This window comes from Tiliqua scincoides, chromosome 2 (assembly GCF_035046505.1).
Source record: "Tiliqua scincoides isolate rTilSci1 chromosome 2, rTilSci1.hap2, whole genome shotgun sequence".
Lineage (NCBI taxonomy): Eukaryota > Metazoa > Chordata > Lepidosauria > Squamata > Scincidae > Tiliqua > Tiliqua scincoides.
In genome coordinates this window covers 182,368,987-182,389,475 of record NC_089822.1, presented here as the reverse complement: position 1 = coordinate 182,389,475, position 20,489 = coordinate 182,368,987, and positions in this window count along the sequence as shown.

Sequence of the window (20,489 nt, the reverse complement as noted above, 5' to 3'; positions counted from 1 at the left end):
GGATGGGCTAAGATCGAGATACTCAAATATTTTTTGTAATAAATTTGTTTATAAATTTTGTTATAATTTGTTTGTTTATCATGGCCTGGGGCCCCTGGAAACCTGGAAGGAGGGATTTTGCCACCCTGCCATTCTCCTCAAGCCTGCCTATGCTGCTGCTCCCCCTTTCTCCGCCTTCCCCACCCATCCCCAATACTGCAGCATTTGAGGTTTGCTGCCTCTGCCAGCTTCGCCCTCTCCCAACCAGCTGTCCCAGTCAGCTATGTTTGCTCCCAACTGAGGGCCCAATCCTATCCAATTTTCCAGTGCTGGTGCAGTTGTGCCAGTGGGGTGTGCGCTGCATCCTATGGTGGAGGGTCAATTACTGGGGCCTTCTTAAGATATGGGAACATGTGTTCCCTTACCATGGGGCTGCATTGTGGCTACACTGGAGCTGGAAAGTTGGATAGGATTGGTTCCTGAGTCAGTGGTGCGTGGCAATGATTTCAACAACAGACATCTTGGAGACAGCTGGGATATTGTTCACAAAGGATTTTGGATTTGGTGCAAAGTCAGGACTATTACTGACTGCCATCTTAGAAGTCTTACTGACATGGGGAAGCTGAAAATTCTAAGGCTGCCACTTTACAGAGCTTGAACAATTTCAACCATAAGATGTAAATGTAGATGGAGAATTCCTCTGGGGATTTTCCACAATAGTCTGTAATTCTTGTAAACATTGAATCTCAACTGTGGAATCTACAGCTGCCGAACTAGAGGTGATAGGTTTGTAAGTTAGAAGTCAGTGACTCAATAATTCTATGTCCCTGACATTCCAAACAAGCAATCACTTGAAATTAAAAAAAAAAAAAATCTATAGACATAAATCTCCCCATTGGAATCAGAGATGCTTCTTTTTCAAGAACAGGGAATTAATCTGGAGCACCATGTAGGTACAGCAATAACTTGTTAATGAGTTATTGATTTTTTTAATTAAACCATACTGGTATCATATTTCCAATCTAAATGAATGCATCATTAAACTAATTAATAGCATACCGATAACAAGGATGGCTTGAAATGGCAATTAATCTTTGTCACACAGTCCTCTGGAAGAATCGACAGCTTGGATGTAACACAAGACTTTGGGGGGCACCTCTAGTGCTGCAGCAATGATGGGAGACAATTTCATTTTGGTATATTAATGGTGGAAGCAAATGAGAAGCTGATTCTAGGGCTATCAAACATTCGTATGAAGAGCAAACAGTAATTCTTTTGGCTGAGGATTCTCATCATTGAACAATTCCCATGAATTAATAAAATGCCATTTAGAGCCCAATCCTGAGCTCAATAGCGCTGGCAGTAAAAGCGTACCACTGGCGCTGGGTGTCACAAACATGCAGTAAGGTATGTCTGCCGCACCTGGAGAGGAGGGGCCACTGGTGTTTGGCCAGCACCAGTCAGCACTGACCCACAGTGCCGGCCAGGGAAGGCTGGTCAGCACTCCAGCAGTGTTGGTTGGCAGTAAGTAGTACTAGGGTGGGGGGGAGGTGGGAAGTGGGCATAACAGGATGGGGAGGGAAGGGGGTCGAGGGGTCGAACTGGGGCAGGAGAGAGTGGGACTGGCAGAGCACTGCTTCACCAGATCCTGAAATCCATGTTGGGCCAGAAGACCCGACACAGAGTCTCTCAAGGCTATGCTGGTAAAATAGCCAGTGCAGACTTGAGAAACCCCATTGTGGGGCTTTGGGGCTTATCCTGGTGGAAGGAGACTTCCAGTGGCTGCTGTGGGACTGCAAGATGTAGTGGCAGCTGCTTTGTCACCGCTGCACACCTTTAGGATTGGGCTGCCCAAGGCTAATTGCTGAGCAATTTTTTTCTGAACATCATACTTGCACTACCAGATAGATAAAGACATGAAAAGACAATTATTTTCAATGGAGAAATGTTAGATATGTTAACTTCGGAAACCTTATTACCCATGACTGCTTTAATAAACTGATTGCATGGAGATTTGCCAAGCTTCCACCAGTGCCAGGATATGAGTTGTTGTCTCACTACTTAAGTCGAGACACTCGACTTAAAACAAAAATCTGATTTCACTGTCTGCAAGTGTAATGGGATGACTTCATTTTTGTATTTGTATGGAGCACACGAGCAATAGTTACTCATTGTGCTGTTTGTGTGTGGGCAAGGATCAAAAATGGGATGTAGGTGTTTGGATAGGGCAAATTGGATAGGTGTTTGCATAGAGCAAATAGGGCAAGTGTTTATATACGTATAAACACTCAGTGTACCGAGTTACTCTTCATAGAGATATTGTAATGCCATTTTTCTTCCAATCCCAGAAGATAATTGACATGGCACAAGGAGTCTCATCGCCCCACAGCAATTTCACACACTGAAACATTTCACTGGGGAAAGAAAACCACAAAAACTTGCCAGATATCCAACCAATCCTTATACAGGTATCTGCCTTTATACAGCTCTGTTCCTGCTCTCAAAGATAGAAACTGGGTGATCAGTCTGTACTGTACTTGAATAGAAAAGTCACTTCTGTTATCTAAGACCACATTAGAGGCAGTTCTGCATGCTCTTTGGTTTCAAGATTTTATCAATACACTTGGAGTGTGGCAAATATGCCTTTTTATTAGTATAATTAATTGAATTAGAATGTAAATTAATATTTATCAGTATTAGAAATTTGTTGACTTTCCTCTAAGAACCCATTTTCTCTCACCTATGCTATATGGCCTCATCCCACTCTTCAACAGCCATAGAATGAAGTCCTTGACAACCCAATCCTATGTGTCTCTTCTTATCTGCTCTCCTCCCTGCCCATCACTGCCCCGTTCCATCAGTCCCCATTCACCTCCTCCCCACTTCCCTCCAACCCCCTGTGTGTCTGTGAGACCACAGCATGTGGGAGGCTGCCGCCACCTCCCCACTGGTGGGCCCACTGTGCTAGTTGGTGAAGGCTGCTTTACAAGAGCCATAAAGCAACCTCTGCCAGCACAACACTAATTACGGGGATAGGATTGGGGCATAAAAATATATTTATTTTTTATTTCCATGTATGCTTTCCAATTGCCTATGGGTGTCCTCAGATCCAAGCTAGCCACATTTCTGGCATAAGTCTGAGGATAGCCAAGGGGGAGTTCAGGGAGGGAGGGGTTTTGGGGAGAGGATCCAAGCACAGGTTGCTGCTACTGGATTCACCCCCTCCCTCCCTCCTCCCTCCTTCCTTCCCCATATACCTTTCTTTTGACAAACCCCTAGTTTCTCCACAACATGCTCCGTACTCCTCCTTCCAGCCCTGACAACTCACAGGTGCCACTGGAGCCTCTTAGAGCTGTTATTACATGTGCTGCACCACTTGCCATTTGTGTCCATGACCTAGCAGTGCACAATAGCAGCCTGAAAGTTGCACAACAACCAGAAAGATAGTTCCGGCAGTTCAAGGCCTTTATAGGATTGGGGCCTTAATGATTAAGGAAGAAGCCCTAACAAAAAAAAAGGGGGGGGGGAAATGACACTATTGTTTCAGTAGATCATGCTGTGAACAGGTTCAAAAAAGATTTTTTTAAAAAAAATGATAGCTAGAGGGAGTTTTGTGCCACTTTGGACACCCCACATTTCTCTAAAATGTGAAATTAGAGATGAAAATCCAGCCTGATCTTGTCTGATCTCAGAAGCTAAGCAGGGTCAGGCCTGGTTAGTACTTAGATGGGAGACCGCGTGGGAATACCGGGTGCTGTAGGCTTATACCATAGTCTTTCGAGACTGAAGGTTGCCAACCATTTGTTATTTTAAGAACTAACATTTACTTTCAGAATAAAAGATTGCCACATGTGCCTCCTACAAGTCCACAAATTTCGGAGCTGATTTGCAAGAATTTCCACTCTTTGTAAACAATTTATTTTGGCCTGAATGTAACATCCCAGCCATATTGATTCAGAAATGGAGACTTCCCTAAAGTAGAGTGAAAAAATAACACCAACAACAGCACGATGCAAATTGGTGCATATGGAAAAGAAAGACTAAACGTAGACCACATGTAGCTTTGCACATAATTATACGTTACTTCTCCAAACTGAAAGGCCTTTTTTTTTTTTGAAATAGATCTTTCAGATATAATGTCAGTTAAAGGGGAAAAAAAGAATAGTGAAAAACTACTACATGTTCCCCATTTTAAAGGTACATCTAATTTCTTCTACAAGAAGGTCACAAAACTGTGCCAGCCTGTGGGAGGTATTGCTGTTGATTACATTTACAATAGTGACCAATCTATTAAAGCTTAAGGCAGAGTGTTTATGGAGTGGTGTGGAAGGGGGGGAGAGACTCCAAATGACTTTTTACAACAACAAACAGAAATTATACTCTGAATGGAAACATTTTAAAGGCAATAGAGATTCCACACAATAGAGTTTGGAATAGGCTGCCATGGGAAAGAACCAGGCAGGTAATCTCCCCTCCTGAGTTATTCATAGAGAGCCCTGCCTTCCACTCCCTTTCCTTGCCTGACTTTAAATTGCCTGGCCCTTTGCTTTTAATAGCTCTACATTGGGGGAAGGAAATAAAAGAGAAAACTATTTTGTTTGCATGCAACATGGGACACTAAGCCAGAGCGATCCATGCTCTTTTCCAAGTAGAGTGTTTTGCCGACATGAACATTAGATTATCTGAGCTCTCTCTGAATTCACTAAAATGGTCCTGAGAACAGTAGTGACACTAGGGGCAGTGTGGACTGCATGAGATGACACCATTGGGGGGGGGGTGACACCAAAATGACTGTAAAATGTTTGTGCAATGTTTCGGTCCCCACTGCTAGTCACATGGAGCTCACCTTTGCCAGGCCTCCTCAATCCATGAGACTTCGCATACAATCTCATTGGTGGTCAGGCACATTGGGGGCCTGGCCTACACAGCTGGCTGAGCCTCATGCAGCAGCCATTCTATCCACAATTTTGGATTGAGGAACAGCTTTGTGTCTCTTAGGAGCTGCTTCGTGTCTCTTCAGCCTCTTCAGCCTCTCACTGCAAGCCTTCGGTCACTCGAACCAGCTCTAGCCTTGGTAACACTCAGCAGTTGATGGGTTACCTGGGCTGCTCACTGCAAGTTCCCCCCCCCCCCACACCAATCTGAAGCTTAGCTGGTGGTGGCTGAGGCCACTTCTACCTGTCACCTTGGGGGTTGGGTGAAGGAGGGTTCATGGGGATGACACCATGAGTTACTGCACTGGGTGACACCAACCCTAGTGATTCCACTGTCTGAGAGGTCTCTTTCAGAGAACTCAAGGTTCTCTACTTTTGCTCTTTCTATGCACTGATGGGTAAGGTCCATGAAATAGACCCCGAAGAATCTTTATTGCCAAAGCATCTTCCTGTCTGTACTTCATGTATACCTCCATTCAGTATGGCTAATGCCTTTCCAATCAAGCAGACACTCAAAATATGGTATCTCAGATCTTTGACTTGCAGAGTGATGGGTCTGTCATATAGTATGCCATTTATTTATTCATTTATTTTTCACATTTTTATAGCACCCTTTCTCCAAGGAGCTCAGGGTGGTATACATGGTTCCTTTCCTGCTTTTTGTCCCTGTAAGGTAGGTGATGGTGAGAGATAGTGACTGGCTCAAGGTCATCCAAGAAGCTTTGAGACTGAGTGAATATTTGAACCTGGACCTTCCAGGTCTAGGTTCAATATCACAGTCACTACAGCATCCTGGCACCATTATGATATTTTGGTTATCTGAGACGTAACTGGGAACCACAACAAAAATCTTTCTGAGTAAAAAGAGAGCATTTCTCTTTCTGTTTCATCATTATATGGTGATCCCACCAATTTAGATGTAACACATCTAGTTACATACAATAGAGGCATGCTTCTAGCCGTGGCATGCTTCCACACCAGAAGTGTGATTCTGCCATTCTCTTATTTGTGGGAAAAAAAAATGGCCATGCTGGGGTGGGGGTGTGATCATGCCCCCCCAAAACCAAAGCATCTGGGGAGGGTCATACATCCCCCTGTACCATTATCATGCCAAAAAATGCTCTCAAAGTGGCAACAAGCCCCTGCAAAGCAATTTTAGGAAACTTCCACTTCAGGGGCTAATTGCTACTTTGAGAGTATTTCTTAGCTTGAAAACAATGCCGGGGAGGGGGGGTTGGGGTCTATACTTCCTCTTTTCTCTGTGCCCTGGTCTTGACTGGCATTGCCCACCCTGCACACAGCCATCTTTTACTGTACATCCAAAGTGCTTCCAGTTAGAAGCAAGCCTCTCGACCACATTAGTGTGTGCATCTCATTCCTTAGAAGCCCTGACCCTTCACTTCTGATGTGATTATGATATTCTCTGATCTAATCCAGGAGTGTCCAAAGTTTCTGGCAGGAGGGCCACATCATCTCTCTGACACTGTATCGGGGGCCGGGGAAAAAAGGAATTAATTTACATTTAAAATTTGAATACGTTTACATAAATGAATATATTGGAGATGGAACTTATATGAATGAATGAAGGTCTTGCAATACCTCAAGGCCTTTGCACAAAGCATCACAGACATGAAACAGCAAGCAGTGGAGGAAGCCCTCATCCCACAGCTTATGCGAGAGGTCAATTAGTCGCCCTCACGCTGACAGCAGTTGTGTCCGGCCAGTTCAGGCTCCAACAAATCTCTGGAGGGCCAGAGGCTCATTGGAGACTGGGGGCTCCCTGAGGGCCACATTGATAGGTCTCAAGGGCTGCATGCGGCCCCAGGGCCGGGGTTTCGGCACCCCTGATCTAATCTGATGACTTCTTGAAATCTTGACAATGCACAGAGCATTTTTTTTAATCTATGTTGATTCAGTTTATGTTTCATTGTGCCTTAATGAATATATGCAAATGTGAAAAGAGTGCTAAAGACTACTGGACCGAAACAACATTTGCAACCACAATGGTGATCAGCAGTTTTGTCTCTTAGCTTCCTGAGAGACAGGGGATTTGTCAAACTAACTATAATCTATCAAAGCAAAATCTGAAGTAAATTTGGAAGCTCCTATCTAGGAAAAATAGCATTGGGGAAACCCAGAAGTTTGCTAACCATAGATAATGTTCTCAGCTGTGAATCCCAAACATTCACAAGGATTATCTTCTAAAATTAAATTCAAAGCATAATACTGAGCTATCTTCTTGAGGACCTCTGTGAAACTTTAAGGAAAAGTGAAACAATTTTACTTCCCCCAGCAAATTGTTTCAGGCACAGGGCATGTCATGCATCCTTAATTATTATGCCAACAAATTACTTTGGATGCCATAAAATCAGGGCATCCTGAGCATGGACTTATCTGAATGTAGCGTATTTATGCGATGACGCCTGAGGGGGTGGTGATAACAAATGCTCAGGGCCCAATCCTATCCAACTTTCCAGCTCTGGTGTCGCCACAATGCAGCTCCTTGGTAAGGGAACATATATTCCCATACCTTGAGGAGGCCCCAGTGACTGTCCCTCCACCACAGGTTGCAGAGCACACCCCACGGGCACAACTGCACCAGCACTGGAAAACTGGATAGGACTGGGCCCTCACTCCACTCCACCAATCTTTAAATCTACTGTGCTTGTTTGCAGCAGAGCTACAGCATACTATGTTAATGCGGGCTGTACATGGATACACCCAAGGCCTGCAGTCTGCCTGCTCCCCTTTTCCTAATCAGAAGGATAATAAGCAGGAGACATGCATGACTACGAGCGTGTGTATCCACACATGACTATCTGCCTGTGAATCTTGTTGCACCTTAAGACGTGCTGAGGCATTAGACACATGGACCTACTTAAGGCGGTGGTGGCAGGGGAACCTTTTCAAGAATGCTTCCAGTTCTTCTGGGCCACCTTGCTGTCTCTGTTACAAGGAAAGGAAATGATAAATACCTGAAGCAAGAGTAGAGCTATAAGCTTGCTTCTCTCCCTGGCACTGAGGTTGATGGCTCAGACTTGGTTTTCATAATCTCCTCTTGTTGTCACAACAGTTCAGTCACAGAGAGCAATGTAATTATGCTAATCTGAAGCTAATGAGTGGGGTGTAGATAAGAAGAATAATTACAAAAACATAGGTGATATCAAAAGTGGAATCAGAATCCCCCATGGGGGTTCAGAACAATCCTGGCTTCACCCAGCCTGCCTTAAAGTGGAGTCTAAAAAGCTCCATTATTTAAACAAGTTGCCGTCGTTAAATGTCATTATGTCCTTTTCAGAAAAGCTGTTGTCCTAATTTGAAACAAGTGCTTCCTTTAGGGCTAATTAAGCTGACGAATAACACTTTCAAAGAATGAACCGTTTAAATGCTGGAGACGCCGCTGCTGCCACCGTGGAGCTGGAGGCTCTGGGGAGATGTGCTGCTTGTTTCCCACAGCTGGAAGGATTACTCGTGCCCTGTTTGCAGATGCTTGTTGGATGGGGGGAGGAGGAACATCTCATTAATCTTCCTAATGAACCCTTTCTAAACAAGGAAATATATAATTTTATGGTACATGTGTACACATGAGTATGTCATGGAGATTTGCTAAGCTCTCGCAAATCGTGGCATGCTGGAAATTGAGGTGTCTTCAAAGTCTGACATGCTAAATTCGCTCCATTCATTCCATTCTCCACTCTTCAAAGTATGACTTGCTAATCTCTCTCTGCATTCATTTGCACCTTGATGCTTAAGCCATGCTGCTTCCAGAACAAATTCGGGAATGGTGTAAGCACGAACGTTTAGCAATGTACGGATATTCATTGGATTCGTGGCTAAGAGACAAGCAGTGTACAGATAACTTTAATGCCAGTCACATTGAGGATGGAACAGCTTAGAATTGCATTATTTGCACTGAAATTATGAATAAGGATTTTCTTCTTTTAACAAAGCATGGAGGATACAGTACAAAATATGGACATAATACTTGCTGAGAGTTGAAGAATTTAATATACCTATGTTTTCAATTAAACTAACAATAAAATTCACAAACAAGTGGACAAAAACAGCTTTGATAAAGCAACAAGTATCAAAATATGAAAAACAAAAAAATAGCAGCACTGCTATCAAACTGTCAATATATTATTTAAGCAATCTATTAATTTATTTAAAGACTAGTGGGAAGTAGGAGAAAAATGGAGCTGCTGGTAGGGGATGAAATTACTTTTCAGTTATCACCAGAGATGTGCTCAAATCCATAAGCCTGAGTCGCGAGTCAAGTTCCAAGTCAGCGAGCCCACAATTTGACTCATAAGTCATAACATAGGGCTGTAGCGACTCGACTCATGAAAAATTTCGAGTCTTGTCTTGAGTCACAAGTCATTTGTGTCTCTTCCCCAAACAAGTCTCTCCCCCCCCCCAAATAAAACCTTAACCCTTCCTCCTCCCCTCAAACCCACCAGCCCACACCTTCTGGAACCAACCTACCTTACTGCAGCTGTCCTTCTGAATGCCAGCTTCTGGATCACTCACAAGGTCTTTTGTTGTGATGCTGAAGTGGCGAAAAAAGTAAACAAGAACGCACAAACACTAACCCAAGTCATTTTGAGTCCCTACTTGTTTTTAGAGTCTCTGGTACAACGCCCCTGCTCTGAATCATAATTCCATCATATACCATTAGCATAGACAGAACAATATGGGCAAAGCATGGTCACTAGGATCCATGAAGGAGAGGCCCAGGCTGCTGGCTGCTCCAGAGTAAGCCCCCTGAACTTTGGGAGGACCACCATTTAAAAGAGGGTCTGCTGAGAGATCTTTGCCGAGGACTCCTTCAAGCCTGAAGCCAGTCCTGTGACAGCAGATGAGATGTCTTCTCCAGAAACCCAGCAGTATGGGTCTTCATCACATATGAGTGTGTGCCTCTTAAGTTTTTGCAAAAAAGTGCATATCTCCATTGTTGTTTGTCTGTTCCATTAACCAGTGATGCTATGAAGTCTTACCCCAATTTGCATTGCTCCATGGTCTAACAATGCCCCAGGGCATGCTGATGATTCCATCACCTGATGTGGCCACCAGGAAGAATTAATAACTCCAGATGCAGCCCCTCAATTGTGTAGCCCAGTACAGCTCTGCCATCCTATTTGGTCTCCCCTGAACTATGTGGCAGAATCCTGACCCTTCACCTTAGTTGTAACTTAGCAGCAAGGACTGAGAGCTGCTTTCTGCTCCCTACATGCTTGCACACATGCCTGTGCATATACGAACAGTAACTCAGTTTGGCAGCAATTTTATGCATACTTTCCTGAGAGTAAGTCCCATTGAACACAATGCGTCTTACTTCTATGTAAGCATGCATAGTATTGTGCTGCAACAGCACTACCCTATAATCAAATTCAATGAGACTTACTCCCACTTTTCCTTAAAAAAACAACAAACTTCTATTTATTTTAAGTGCTTTCAGGTGTTTTATGTTTTAAGAGTGTTTACCAGTTAAATCCAACAGCTCAGCTTTAGAGTTTTAATAAGAATGTATTTGCCTGAATATGCAATATCCCCAAAGCCTTCCAGCAAATGTGCTTGAAGAGGAGCTAGAAAGCTTAAGTGGCCACTCATATCAATTAGTTAACACAATTAGTTGCCAACTAAATGGAGTGCATTCTACAGATAAAATAATGACCAAAATTAGAATACAAGGCTAGCAATAAATGCTGGCATGTAAAGCCCTTCGTATGAGACTTGAGTCTCTGGACCAAATTAGACCCCAAAAAGCACCAAAATAAAGCAATCAATTTGGACTGGGTCCATAGTTCTGCAATTAGTGCAGAATGTGTCGGCCTGGGTGGTTACAGGGGCTACCAGACTGTTCGATTCTGTTGGCTCACTGGTTCAGCAGCTACACTGGCTAAGAACAGAAGAGCCTCACTGCATCAGGCCATAGGCCCATCTAGTCCAGCTTCCTGTATCTCACATTGGCCCACCAAATACCTCAGGGAGCACACAAGACAACAAGAGACCTGCATCCTGATGCCATCCCTTGCATCAAGGGCTGTTCATTCATTTCCAGTTGTTCATTCATGGTGCTAATACTGACCTTCAAAGCCCTTCACGGGTTGGGTTCAGGCTATCTGAGACACCACCTTCTCCCATACACTCCAGACCACCCTCTTAGGTAATCTGAAAGGGCTCTCCTTAAATGCCACCTCTGTCCCAAGTCAGAGGGATTGTGACTCGGGCAAGACTTCTCTGCAGTGGCATCACAGTTATGAAATTTCCTTCTAGAAGAATTAAGAATTACTTCCTCCCTCATGACTATTTGGTGAGGGCTTAAAACATACCTGTTTCATCCAATATTTGGTTGATGGGTGGATATTCCCCCTCTGTGACTCTGTAATCATACTGTAGCTTGACTGCTTCCCTGATTTGCTTCCCCTCTAATGACTTGACAATATATGCTTTTTGCTTTAATGTTTTTATTTTAGTGCTTAAAATTAAAATTAATAATGCTTTGCTTTTGATGGCTTTACTAATTGTGATACATATACAATGGAGCTTTGTAAGCCATGTTGGGTATTTGATTTGGCAAGGGAAAGGCAGGATATAAATTTTACAAATAAATAAAATAGTGCAGGGGAAGGAGAGGTCTAACCCTTTCTCTCATGTCAATTCCTCAGTTTAAATCTCTCCCACTCAATGCTGCTAACAACATAGCCCAAATGGGGTCCCACTTATGACTAATAGCTGCTTTGGGTTGGGCAATTTGTACATGTGGCCATGATGTGACATCTTGGATTGATGAGGCATAACCAAACTGGGAAAAACCAAAAGGCAGAAAAATTAAGAATGGTGGCCTTTTCTAGCCACACCAAATTCTTGAGGCCATACATAATATACGTGTGTACTCAAGTCAGGTATATTTCCTCCACTGCCTCAGAATTTTAACTTCTAGAGGACAGGTCCAATGCTGTCCATGTGTGCAGACTAATAACATTTTTTAAAAAACTACAGTATCTCCCCCCATAAGGAAGATTGGGACAACGTTTGGGTGATGTTTTTACCAAGGACAGGAACCAGAAAATGGGGCTATCTGATTCTAACAAATAGTTGGAGCATCTATATGCTTTCCCTTCCTAGTTTCTGATGACAGACTTGGGTAATATTCCATGGCTTTATGTTTTCGTAGAGGCCTCTCCTCATTTTACAGGCAGCAGCTCTAAGCAATCAGAACTGGAGCCCCGGCAAGTTCATAGGACCCTTGAGGATTTCTCATGCTCCATTATGCCTTTAAATCACATACATTTAGATTTGCATATCAATGTCTTTGACAGCTCCCATGGCCTCACAGGAACAGGCGATGCATAAAGTGTCATATTCCATTTTTACATCTCTTTCATGGTGGAAATGGAGTCTATTATTAGACCAACTAAACAACATGGCAATATTTCAGGAGTGTGCCACTCTGTGTCAGGTGCATCAGATTCCTGTTGGATTCCGTCAGTCTGAGTCCAGGACAGCTGCTAAGTGGCAATTTGGTGGTGATACCTATACATTGAAACCCCAGCTGGATTCAAGCAACCAGCTGTTTTCTACCACCACCAAAATAAGGCCTGCCTCTTTGATTTACTGCAGCTTGCTTGCCATTTCTATGCATTTCTTATTTATGTGCATATTTAACTGATTCATCAGAGCTCAGGGAAAACTCCATCTGGTGATCAGCCCTCTTGTAGGAAAGTGCTAACAAGGTCAAGTTTGTAAGCCTGCTGTCACTACTTCACGGCACAACTTTTGGACTTGTACTGCCACTGTTGTACCATGAGCTGTTTCTGTCTGAATGAAGAAAGCCCATTTCTTTGACTTTAAAGGCTCAGAAAACATGTCACCAAGGAGTTTTGACAGAGCAGTCATTGCCCAGTCACAAGCATGGTGATGCTCAGCAGAGTTCAGCTTCCTGGGTCCCAGAGCCAAACTCCCAGACCCCATAGAATAGACTCAGAAATGTGGACCATCTGCTCCAGGGCTGGCCCGAAACCTCCTGACAGCTGAAGCAGCATTCCAAATCAGGGATGTACGGTCTGGGGGCAACAGGTGAGGCAGAACTGCCCCATCGTAGTCCATGGAAAAGCATGGAAGTTGCCCCACCTGCTTACACCTGAGAAGGCTCTCCTTACACCTGCTTTCTCAAATGTAAGGAGAGCCTCCTCAAGTGTAAGCAGGTGGGGCAGCTGTGGTGCTTTTCCATGGACTATGATGGGGCAGTTCTGCCTCAACCGCCACCCCTGCATGGTATGCCCCTGTTCCAAATGCTGCCCCCCTTACTTGAGGAACCTCTACTTCTTCCAGTCTCTAATGTTCTAGATCAGGGGTCTCCAAACCCCAGCCCAGGGACCAGATGTGGCCCATGGAGAGCCTCTATCTGGCCCGCAGCCAGTCTCTGATCCCCTGAGAGCCTCTGGCCCAGTTGACCAAACACAACTAGAGTTGTGCTTGTGGGGTGGGGGAATGGGGGTCCATTTAAGTGCGTGTGCTTTCTTTCTTGGGTTGTGTTGGTTCTTGAAGAAATCCTGGACATTTGAGCCCATTCATTCATTCATTCCAGTCATTCATCTAAGCTCCATCTCTAATGTATTTATTTAAATTTTATATTTAATTCTTTTTTCCGGCCCTCAACACCGTGCAAGATATTTCATGCGGCCCTTCGGCCGAAAAGTTTGGAGACCCCTGTTCTAGATCAGCACTCTCTTCCCCTCCACATTTCCTCTTCTTCTTGGTTCACCTCTTCCTTTTCCAGTCCAGGCAGTGCAAGGAAAAGAAGAGTGCGGTGAAGGCAGATAGGAGGACAGAGTTGGATGCCCCCAGCCAATGTGCTGCCTGAGGTGACTAATTGTCCTTATAAAATGATATATTTACTTTATTTCTCTGGTTTTTCCTGGGTTCCTAAAAAATCTCCCACCTAGACACCTGAGAAAACCCAGAGAGCGTACCTGTATAGATAAAAGAGGCTGCTCTGTAAAGATGCAACAATGGTTGTTCATATATGGTAGCCATTGCAGCAAGGTGGAAAGCCATAAGGAAACTTGAGCAGTCAGCTCACCCACAGATGCAAGGACTGGGAATTCCTTGACCAATGTTAAGTGGCTTATGTTAGGAATCGTCTAGCTAGATGGCGAGCAGGGACTTGTTGTTGCTTTGCCTGCTAAGTGACTCCAGTCAACGTGCAAACGTCCCAGGCTCAAACAGGGACAGCATAGGGGCTGAGAGTTTGAGCAGCATCCTAGCTCCATCTGCTGGGCAAAGGTGGTTACTGCATGTACTTGGTGAAAAATTTTCTTTATGCTTTACAGCCAAATGCAAGTGTTTTCCATTGGCCAGCTTGGACTTTTTGTCCCTGTTCAGCTGCTGGTCCAGCAAAGAGAAAACAGGGAGCAGGAAGGGGTATGTGCACACCAACCACTAGGCACTATTCCCATTGGTCAGCCTGCTGTATATCAGTCTCTCAGCTCCAATAGCAATCCATCTGCAACATGACATGCATAGTTAGTTAGTTAGTTGGCAACCTTCAGTCTCAAAAGACTATGGTATAGCGCTCTGAAAGGTGGTTCTGGAACAGCGTCTAGTGTGGCTGAAAAGGCCGATTCGGGAGTGACAATCCCTTCCACACTGGGAGCAAGTGCAGTCTGTCCCTGGCCTGTCTCCCTGGCTATGGGCCTTCCTTCTTTGCCTCTTAGCCTCAGACTGTTGGCCAAGCGTCTCTTCAAACTGGGAAAGGCCGTGTTGCACAGCCTGCCTCCAAGCGGGCCGCTCAGAGGCCAGGGTTTCCCACTTGTTGAGGTCCACTCCTAAGGCCTTCAGATCCCTCTTGCAGATGTCCTTGTATCGCAGCTGTGGTCTACCTGTAGGGCGCTTTCCTTGCACGAGTTCTCCATAGAGGAGATCCTTTGGGATCCGGCCATCATCCATTCTCACGACATGACCGAGCCAACGCAGGCGTCTCTGTTTCAGTAGTGCATACATGCTAGGGATTCCAGCACGTTCCAGGACTGTATTGTTTGGAATTTTGTCCTGCCAGGAGATGCCGAGAATACATCGGAGGCAGTGCATGTGGAAAGCATTCAGTTTCCTCTCCTGTTGTGAGTGAAGAGTCCATGACTCGCTGCAGTACAGAAGTGTACTCAGGACGCAAGCTCTGTAGACCTGGATCTTGGTATGTTCCGTCAGCTTCTTGTTGGACCAGACTCTCTTTGTGAGTCTGGAAAACGTGGTAGCTGCTTTACCGATGCGTTTGTTTAGCTCGGTATCGAGAGAAAGAGTGTCGGAGATCGTTGAGCCAAGGTACACAAAGTCAAGGAGAACCTCCAGTTCATGCGCAGAGATTGTAATGCAGGGAGGTGAGATGCATAAGAACATAAGAACATAAGAACAGCCCCACTGGATAAGGCCATAGGCCCATCTAGTCCAGCTTCCTGTATCTCACAGCGGCCCACCAAATGCCCCAGGGAGCACACCAGATAACAAGAGACCTCATCCTGGTGCCCTCCCCTACATCTGGCATTCTGACTTAACCCATTTCTAAAATCAGGAGGTTGCGCATACACATCATGGCTTGTACCCCATAATGGATTTTTCCTCCAGAAACTTGTCCAATCCCCTTTTAAAGGCGTCTAGGCTAGACGCCAGCACCACATCCTGTGGCAAGGAGTTCCACAGACCGACCACACGCTGAGTAAAGAAATATTTTCTTTTGTCTGTCCTAACCCGCCCAACACTCAATTTTAGTGGATGTCCCCTGGTTCTGGTATTATGTGAGAGTGTAAAGAGCATCTCCCTATCCACTCTGTCCATTCCCTGCATAATTTTGTATGTCTCAATCATGTCCCCCCTCAAGCGTCTCTTTTCTAGGCTGAAGAGGCCCAAACGCCGTAGCCTTTCCTCATAAGGAAGGTGCCCCAGCCCCGTAATCATCTTAGTCGCTCTCTTTTGCACCTTTTCCATTTCCACTATGTCTTTTTTGAGATGCGGCGACCAGAACTGGACACAATACTCCAGGTGTGGCCTTACCATAGATTTGTACAACGGCATTATAATACTAGCCGTTTTGTTCTCAATACCCTTCCTAATGATCCCAAGCATAGAATTGGCCTTCTTCACTGCCGCCGCACATTGGGTCGACACTTTCATCGACTTGTCCACCACCACCCCAAGATCTCTCTCCTGATCTGTCACAGACAGCTCAGAACCCATCAGCCTATATCTAAAGTTTTGATTTTTTGCCCCAATGTGCATGACTTTACACTTACTGACATTTGAAGCGCATCTGCCATTTTGCTGCCCATTCTGCCAGTCTGGAGAGATCCTTCTGGAGCTCCTCACAATCACTTCTGGTCTTTACCACTCGGAAAAGTTTGGTGTCGTCTGCAAACTTAGCCACTTCACTGCTCAACCCTGTCTCCAGGTCATTTATGAAGAGGTTGAAAAGCACCGGTCCCAGGACAGATCCTTGGGGCACACCGCTTTTCACCTCTCTCCATTGTGAAAATTGCCCATTGACACCCACTCTCTGCTTCCTGGCCTCCAACCAGTTCTCAATCCACGAGAGGACCTGTCCTCTAATTCCCGGATTGTGGAGTTTTTTCAGTAGCCTTTGGTGAGGGACCATGTCAAATGCCTTCTGAAAGTCCAGATATATAATGTCCACAGGTTCTCCTGCATCCACATGCCTGTTGACCTTTTCAAAGAATTCTATAAGGTTCGTGAGGCAAGACTTACCCTTACAGAAGCCATGCTGACTCTCCCTCAGCAAGGCCTGTTCGTCTATGTGTTTTGAGATCCTATCTTTGATGAGGCATTCCACCATCTTACCCAGTATGGATGTTAGGCTGACCGGCCTATAGTTTACCTGGGTCCCCCCCTTTCCCTTTTTAAAAATAGGCGTGACATTTGCTATCCTCCAATCTTCTGGCACAATGGCCGTTTTGAGGGACAAGTTGCATACCTTAGTCAAGAGATCTGCAACTTCATTCTTCAATTCCTTAATAACGCTTGGGTGGATGCCATCAGGGCCCGGTGACTTATTGATCTTTAATTTATCAATGAGGTCTGAAACATCTTCTCTTTTAACCTCTATCTGACTTAACTCCTCGGTTAGGAGGGGCCGTTCGGGCAGCGGTATCTGCCCGAGGTCTTCTGCCGTGAAGACAGATGCAAAGAACTCATTTAATTTCTCTGCCATCTCTAAGTCTCCTTTTATCTCTCCTTTCCCTCCCTCACCATCCAGAGGGCCAACCGCTTCTCTGGCGGGTTTCCTGCTTCTAACATATTTGAAGAAGCTTTTATTATTCCCCTTAATGTTGCTGGCCATGCGTTCCTCATAGTCTCGCTTGGCCTCCCATATCTCCTTCTTACATTTCTTTTGCCACAGTTTATGTTCCTTTTTATTCTCCTCATTAGGGCAAGACTTCCATTTACGGAAGGAAGCTTCCTTGCCCTTCACAGCCTCTCTAACTTGGCTGGTTAGCCATGCGGGCACCCTCCTGGATTTAGTGGAACCCTTCTTTCTTTGCAGTATACACCTCTGCTGGGCCTCTATTACTGTTGTTTTAAGCAGCCTCCATGCACTCTGGAGAGATTGGACTCTTTTTACCCTCCCTTTCAACCTCCTTCTAACCAGCCTCCTCATTTGAGGGAAGTCCGCCCGTCGGAAGTCAAGGGTTTTTGTTAGAGATTTGCCTGGTATTCTTCCCCCAACGTGCACGTCAAAACGGATCACAGCATGATCACTGTTCCCCAATGGCTCAGTAACGTTTACATCTCTAACCAGGTCCTGCATACCGCACAATATTAAATCCAGAGTCACCTGTCCTCTGGTGGGCTCCGTGACTAGCTGATCTAAGCCACAGTCATTTAGCACGTCAAGAAATCCGGTTTCCTTATCGTGACCAGAACACAAATTGACCCAGTCAATATGAGGATAATTGAAGTCCCCCATGATTACAACCCTGTCCCTCCTTGTCACCTCCCTGATCTGTTTCCTCATTTCAAGGTCCCCATCCGATTTCTGGTCTGGAGGACGATAGCACGCCCCCAGTATTACATCGCTGCACAAGCCTGGTAATTTAACCCACAGAGATTCTACGGTGGAGTCAGACCCACCTTCAATCTCTACTTTGCTGGATTCTATCCCTTCCTTAACATAAAGGGCCACCCCACCTCCAACACGCCCCTGCCTGTCCCTCCTGTAGAGTTTATAGCCCGGGATTGCAGTATCCCACTGATTCTCCGCATTCCACCAGGTTTCCGTTATGCCCACTATGTCAATATTTTCCCTTGTCACCAGACATTCCAGTTCTCCCACCTTTGCTCGTAGACTTCAGGCATTCGCATAAAAGCATTTATACACGGAATGCCCCAGGATGGGCTCCTTATTTGCTCCTTTGTCTCCGCATCCTCTCATTGTGCCAAACCGTCTATCACATCCCATCACCCTACCTTTCCCAATTTCTTCTCCTACCCTGCCTTTGTCTTGTTGTTCTCTAACCTCACCATCCTCATCCCATAGGGATGAGGAGTCCCGAACCGGATGCCCCTCGGCTCCTGTCGGCTTTCCCCCAGGGATCAGTTTAAAAGCTGCTCTGCCACCTTTTTAATGTTATGCGCCAGCAGTCTGGTTCCATTCTGGTTCAAATGGAGCCCGTCCCTCTTGTACAGGCCCCGCTTGTCCCAAAACGTTCCCCAGTGCCTAATGAATCTAAACCCCTCCTCCCTACACCACTGTCTCATCCACACATTGCAAGACAACAAGATACCCGTGTCATGTTGCCACTCCTTGCATCTGGCATTCTGAGATAGCCTACTTCTAAAACCAGGAGACTGCACATACCCATCATGCCTTATAACCTGTGATGGACTTTTCTTCCAGAAATCTGTTCAATTCCCTTTTAAAGCCATCTAGACCAGATGCCATCATCACATCCTGTGGCAAGGAGTTCCACAAATTAATTACACGCTGGGTAAAGAAATATTTTCTTTTGTTTGTTCTAACTCTCCTGATCTCAATTTTAGTGGATGTCCCCTGGTTCTGGTGTTGTGTGAGATGGAAAGAACATCCTTCTGTCTTCTCTATCCTGTATAATTTTGCACATCTCAATCATATCCCCCCAGAGGCACTTTTTTTTCTAGACTGAAACAAATACCCTCCATTACAATTAGGCTGAACAGAAATTTTGCTACCCGATCAGTGAAGGTTAAAAAAAAATCTTGACAATGCCATTCAGAATTCCTTCAGCATAGTCCGCAGTGTTATTGGGTAATTTGTTTTCTGGGTCTTTCCCAAATATCACATTTTATTTAATTTCACTGTCCCGGAATCCTCTGCCAAGTTATTTTTGATTATTACTATAGCATACTGTTTGCAGCTAAATTTAATTTTTCTTGTATACAAGAGGGACCCTGCAAGACTCATGGAACAATTAAATCTTGCATTCGAACTTCAACTCCACCACACGCACACACCTGCCTTGCCTTTAATCACCTCCATCCTATGCTCAATAATAGAATTGGTGCCAGTTAAATTGTATGTTCCCCCTTTGACAAACAGAGCGGCCGCATCTCAGGGAAGCAGGGGCAGAAAGTAAGTCTCCAACAGCCTAGTGATAATAGGGTTTAATTAACACACAGCTGCTCGCTTGCTCAAGCAACCATGAGTGTGGACCTCATGGGAAACAGAGTGACTCTCTCCCATGATTTCAGGGTTTGTAAAGACGGCAGAATTTGTTATCCCGTTAAACTAACCTCCTTTGTGCACAAAGCAGCACAATGGGGCATGAGTAATGCAATCTCCTCCTATGCCATTCCACATCAGTGCATTTCAGCCCTCTCACAAGACTATGGCTGCAGTGGTTTGTCATATATATTTACCTCAAGACTATCATCAGTTATGAATTTTGCTTTGTATACAACAGTAATTTTTGATAAAGGATAAAGGACACAAAAATAAGTGTTTTTTTCTGGATATTTGTTGGGGGTCCTGATACATTCCCAGGGTGACCAGATGCAAAGTGAACAGATGTTTATACCTTTAACCATGGTATAGAAGAGGGAATTTTGACAGGTGCAGCTCAACATGGAAGCATTTAAAAAGTGGCACCTGCCAAAATTCCCTCTGTTATACCATGGTTAAAGGTATAGGCACTCCATCCTCCATTTGATCTGGTCATCCTGTGCGTACCATGTATCATACTGAATGGAGGATTATATTATGAAATGACAGAAGGGTAAGCAATTCAGTCAAGAGGCAGTATATAGCATTCATTTTTTTTTAAAAAAAAAACAACCCTAAAATAAACTACTACTACTACTACTACTACTACTACTACTACTACTACTACTACTACTACTACTATGTTTGTGTGTGTTTCTTCTAGAAGAAAGCATGCAGCAGTCCTATAAATGACTAGAAATATAATCAACAGATTTTTTTTTAGTATTACAGACTAAAGATATACTTGGGATTTAGGATGAAACAATTGAAAGTTATCCAGTGGTATTTCACCCGATTCGTGCAATCGTCTAGCACCTTCAACCATGAAG